Below are 6,169 nucleotides of genomic sequence, written 5' to 3'. Positions count from 1 at the left end.
CTGCTGTAGCGCTGCCACAGCAGAGTTGAGTGATTACAACAGAGACCGTATGGTCTGCAAAGTCTACAACTTTTACTTGCCTGTCCCTTTACAGAAAAAGTCTGCCAATGCCTGTTCAATATTATATCAACTTCATTTAGTACAAGTCACTACTGATTTCTGGTTTCAGTCAACCAACCAATCTAATGCAACCACCCACATGTGTCCATGCGGTGCACTTATTCCAGTGGACCCCTAGCAACTATTTCACTCTGATCTATAATTATGTTCCTCCTTTCCCGGTCTAGCACCCTCAAAATCCATCCCCATACTCATGGATGGGAGAGATAAGAGGTTGTATCAGGGAAGCCATAGGTACAGCCTGCTTCTCAGACAGAGAGAGCCAGGAATTATAAACCCTGAGCCTATGGTTGTCTTTTTGTAAGTTCCCTTGTTCTGTTAGTTGAAGCCAGCCCACCCCACACGTATTGTTGGCAGTAGACATCCCTCCTCTGTTGTAGGGGGAATACACGAAAGGTGGAGATGGTCCAACTGAACAGTCCATGCTAATCTGGTATGGACACCACGACTCTGCTTGAGCTGATTATTGCTGTGGGGAAACAAAACCCACATTACCTGATGTTCGAACTTTTCAAAGAGAATTTGGAAATCTTTTTTGTTTTGTTTCCTTTTAATAGACAATCACAGCACACTGAGGTTTGGGACTAATAGCTGGTGCGCTTGGGCAAGTTCATTTGCTTTTCTCAAGCTTGGGGTCCTCAGCTGTCCAGTGAATGGAAAGAAGGAAGGAGAGGTATTCTATCTCAGAAGGGTTTTATGATGATTGCCTGTGATAATTCATGTAATGTTCTTATGATGGAGCCTGGCTGGCACAGAGTAAGTGATCAGTAATTGTTAGTTTTCGGTTTTTTTTCACCGCAGGAGGCACTAGGTTGGGATCCCATCTTTCTTGCCCACCTCAGTTCAGAGTTTAAAGTGTCCTATCTTCCAAGGCAGGGACAGAAGAGCCCACCCAGAGGAGAGATCCAGGGTCCAGTAGGAAGTCTCTGGATCCCCTTATATGAAGGGGTGAGGGACGCCAGAGATACTGCAAAGAATTGCCCCAAACAACATCTGTTGTGGACTTCTTCTATTGGAGGGAAAATAAAGAAACAAGTAAAGACAAAAACCTGGAAGGAAAGAAAGGAGGAATGAAAGAGAAAGAAAGAAGCGGAGAAAAGGGAGGGGGAAAATTAGATTTAGTAAAAACTCAAAGCATAGACCACATTGTAATTAATATACCGGAAGAGGACCTAGAATTATGATATAAGGATATAAAAAACTGCTAAGCACAAGTCATGTTGCAGATTATAATTAATGACATGCAAAAATATTGAAGACATATTGTTAATCCTAAAAATTAGGCTATAGAATAATGTGAACTGAATGAGACTATAGTGTATATGAATTTACATATATCTAAGTAGAAAAAAGACAGGAAGGATGGAAGGAAAGCCAACAAAATATACACGATGGTAATCTCTGGGTGACAGGATTGTGGGTGATTTTTATGTTTTTTTTAATTGTATGCACCTTTTAAATTGTCTTCAAAAACCTGTGTAACTGTGTAATAAGACGAAATGAGAATTATTACAAATAATCATTAGGATTGTGAAGTTACTAGTTAACAGCCAAACCATGAATTTCAGAGTCTTTTTCCAAACTTCCAGCAGGTGGCGCAATGGCGATGTCAACTTCTGGCTGGGTTTCTCTCCAGTTTAACAGTCTCAGATGCTTTGCTGCTAGGTCCTGGCCCCGGGCGTCCATGAAGCAGAGGGCATTGTTGCCTGGTGGGGAGGGCACCTGGAAGAAACCACCCAGACACAGGGGCTGCCTGCACTCAGATCCCTGGCCCAGGGTTCCATTCTTCCCACACTAGGAGAAACAACGTAATCAGAAATGCAATGACAGACTCTAGGTCCCTCCCTCCACTTACTTCCTCCCCATAATTTGGTCTGGGGCAAAATTCAAATTAGTCTTTTTATTGGGCATTTCTGGATTGGACTGGATTTGCAGCTCATCCAAGCCCTGATGTAAGTGAGATTTTGAGCTCAAAGGTGAAAAAAAAAAAAAAGGTAATTTTCTTGTCCACAGGAAAGGTGATTTTTTTAATGAACAGCAAACCTTGTGCAAAAAGATGATGGACATTTTGGACCACTGTCACTCATGGGGGTGGGAGGGCAGGGAGCCTGGCACCCTGACTAACCAGCCTCCAGAGATTAAAGGGGACAGAGTCTCTCCAGGCCTGGACACCCCCAGGCGAATGAATGGGTTACAGCCGGGGCACGGCCTTTGCCTGGGCTGGAAGGGGAACCGTCCATAGAGGAAACAGATCCACTTCATCTTTTTGACTTTTGTTTCACATCTTAAATTGTATATCCCCAAGAAAACTACTCTGAATGGAATTCAGCATTTAAAAAAGCTATCAGAGTCCACCAAAATGGGTCCCCATTCCACCCAGACCCACAAAGATGCACACAGGTCTGGAGACATGGAATGTTCTGGGTCCTCACTGCTATTTCTCACAGGCTCTTCAATAAGCCTCCAGTGCCCTTCTTGGTGTTGACTTGGAGAAAAAGAAGGAAGGGAGGGACGGAAGGAGGACCAGAGTTAGGGACAGAGCTAGCAGGCTCCTCCTGCCTGGTCCCAGAAGTTTTCACTTACTGATTCTTATTCCTCTGTTGTGGTACTTAACAGAGGACTTATTACTATTGTGGCCTTAACAGAGGACTGGCTTTCATGTGGTACCCATATGGGTTCTGAGTAAGTGAATCAAAGCCCTTGACATAGAGTAGCTTTCAATCTTAGACAACCCAGGCAATCAGAAGGAACCACATAAAATAATGGGGAACAGGGACCTGGCAATAACTGTATGTGTATATGCAACATCACCACACAGATGTCCACTCCTGTTCTCTCTCATTCTCTCTCTCTCTCTCTCTCTCTCTCTCACACACACACACACACACACACACACACGCACACACACACACACCCACACACACACGCAGAGGCATTCCTAAGGGCGTTAGAATAGTGAAGATTATATAACAACAGCAAGAAGAAGATAACTAACATGTATGAGAGTATATACCAAGTAATTTAGCTTCAAGTTTAAGAGCTTTGGAGTCACTCAGCCTGGGTTTGGGTCCCAGCCCTGCCACTTTCTAGTGTGATACTTTGAACAAATTACCTAAACTCTTTGAATCTTAGTGTCCACCTGTTAAATGATAATAAAAATGCCTACAAGTCACAGTGTTGCAGAGGGAATTCAGTGAGATCCTGTACGTAGAGCACTTAGAACAGTGCCTGGCATTGCGTGGTACTCAGTAGTTGTTGGCTGTAATTATTTTCTGAAAGCATGAGGATAAAGGGGCAGTTTGAGATTGCTAAACTAGAGTTTGTCCACTCGGGAAATTTCATCTTGTCTAGTAACAAGACTTTTGTCACTGAAATAATTTTTTAAAGATGTTTAGTATGTTTCAAAGTATAACCCAAAGCTTTTTTCTTTTCTTTTTTTGGTATACGTAAAACTGAGGTAAGAAACTTTAATTACGCAGGAGATCTGTGGAAGGATTAATCATTTTAAGAGAAGAATCATTTTTCCAACAGCCCCACTGCTATGAATGATACCTTCATAAGCCTGGGCCACCTTCTCCAATGGATCCTGGGGACCAATTACTGGTCTCGACCAACCAACTTCTATTCCAGCTTGAAGGACTGCTGCAAACTGCTGCAATTCCTCCCTGGTGGATGAATAGAGAGCAGCTCCTATTATGCTAGATTCCTTTGCCATGGCGTCCCGTGGGTTTATTTCAATAGGACCTCTGCTGCCAACAACTATTACTCATCCTCCGTGTGACAAAAGATTCAAACCATTGCTAAGATTTACATTAGCTAATATTTCAGTAATCATATCAACTCCTTTTTCACCAACAGATTTCTTAATTTTATCAATGTAATTAGTTCCTTTGTGATTAAACACTTCGTGGGCTCCATTCTGCAAAACAATCTTTTGTCCTTCCTCAGTACCAGCTGTGCCCAAACCTTTAAGTCATAAGCTCTAGCAATCTGGCATGCTGCTATTCCAATCCCTCCACTGGCCCCGTGAACCAGAACACTTTCTCCAGCTATCACATGGGCACTGAGGAGCAGAACTCGATGTGCAGTAAAATACAGGATCCCGACGGCAGCTCCTCGTTTCAAGTCCAGTTTTTATGGCAGTGTGGAAACAGTGTAATCGGCTGCCAGAGCATGTTCTGTGTAGCCCCCAGAGATCGTGCCGGTAGTGAAAACTCTGTCGCCTTTCTTGAAAGCAGATACACTCCCTCCAACAGATTCTATTATCCCAGCCACATCTAAGCCAGGAGTATAGGGTAGAAGTCGTTTTCTACTGTAAGTGCCAGAGCGAATATATGTGTCCACTGGGTTTATACCACATGTTTGGACTTTAATTAGAACTTCACTCAGTATGACAATCTCTAGGTCCATCCATGTTGCCGCAAATGGCATTATTTCGTTCCTTTTTACGGCTGAGTAATATTCCATGGTATATATGTACCATACCTTCTTTCCCGCTAGTGTTGCACATGGAGTTCTCAAATGCCGAAAATGAAAATATATTCCTTAGAGAGGTCAGTATTATCTTGAAGCTACAGGGTCAGGGTAAGGCCTCTTGACCCACACAAAGGACTTTGTTTTGGCAGGAGGCAAAAAATGTTCTCTCTCCCCACAAGTAGTCTGCATGGTAAACTAGGATATATTTGAAGTGGCTATATTTCCTTGAGTGTTGCCCCACAAATACTGAGTCATGTCTCAGAACAGCTCTCATTGGTGGGATGTTCTGGTCTCAGCCCGGATGCCAGAGGAACTGCAGGAGGGCATGAAGACTGAGCAAGCAGGCCTAGGCTCCAAGGTACCCCCAAACTCCGGAACTCCACACTCCACAGGTGCTGCCTCTCCTCTTCTGCACAGGTCCTAAACAACCCAATGCTCTTCTTGTCACAGGTTTTGAAGTGGCTATCTGGGGGACAGCTGCGTGATTAGCTAGCTGTGAGGGTTGGCATGATATTCAGACCAGTTAACAGCCAGCATGGCAGGAGCACCGGCCAAGGGAAAAGAGCCCTGGCCCCAGTGCTGGAGCAGAGGTCGAAAGAACCCCTGGGGGGCCGGGCCCCTTCTGTTGGATTGTAGGGAAATCCAGGGGACCCAGAGGACCTGGGCAGCAGGGATGCAGAGGGGCGTTTGGAGGTGGCTATTGACCAGCTGCTACAGAAGTATTTCAGCATGCTAATAACCTGTGTGGACATGCTGGTGCACCCTGGCTGAGTATCAATTCTAGGTCAAGGTGTGATGTTCAATCCCACCCTCATCTGAGCACCCCTTTGCCCATTGGCCAAATTGGGCAGCCTGTTTATAAACATGCCTCCTTTGGCAAAGGAAATCAGTGGGGAATGTAGGAACCATTTAAGAAGAAATCTCTTCCCAATTCTGAAAGGACAAATCGGTGTCAAAATGGCACAGGGTTGGTTCTTTATTCTTCTGTAGCTGATGGAGGCTAAAATATTTGGGATCCCCACCTTCTAGCTGCTGGCAGTCTGGGAGGAAGCCTATTCCCAGTAAGGATGAAAGGAGAATCCATTAATGTGGAGAGGACTTTCTGAGGTGGTCTTGGTGAGGAATATCCCATGGGTTGTGAGCTCTTGGGGTGGGGAGCATGACAGGCTCTGTGTACCCCCAAAACAGAGGGTACCCAGTCAGTACTCAGTGAGGCCAAGTGTAAGTGTGGAACTCAGGCTTTGGGTGGAAAGCAGTGATCATGTATCTGGGGGCAAGTTTCAACAGAGGTGAGGGAGATAAGGGGAAGGAACGAGAGCTCTGAGAGAGAAGACTTGGAAACCAGCCTTCCTGGTCATGTGTATGGTCTCCAGAGGGAACAAGGCTACCAAGAGAAGTTTGTCCACACATCCTTTGAGAGACCCTGGGAGAGCAAGGCAGTTGTCCTTCGGAATTGACAAGGGTGGGGGGGCGAGAGAAGAGATCACTCCACCACTGGGGTGGCCCGGGAAGAGCTGGCACAACTGGAACTTAAAGCCAGCAGGAGAACGGAACCTCACCATCCGGAAGGAGC

General features: G+C 45.2%; 1 pseudogene; it reads right to left on the bottom strand.

Annotated features, from left to right (window-relative positions):
- Positions 1-3,572: 3,572 nt before the first annotated feature.
- LOC137230442 (quinone oxidoreductase pseudogene) lies at positions 3,573-4,530 on the bottom strand (annotated as a pseudogene).
- Between the last annotated feature and the right edge of the window lie 1,639 nt (positions 4,531-6,169).

This window comes from Pseudorca crassidens, chromosome 9 (assembly GCF_039906515.1).
Source record: "Pseudorca crassidens isolate mPseCra1 chromosome 9, mPseCra1.hap1, whole genome shotgun sequence".
In the NCBI taxonomy this organism is placed as follows: domain Eukaryota; kingdom Metazoa; phylum Chordata; class Mammalia; order Artiodactyla; family Delphinidae; genus Pseudorca; species Pseudorca crassidens.
Note: the sequence above shows the minus strand (reverse complement) of the source record. Positions and strands in the feature narration are given on the sequence as shown.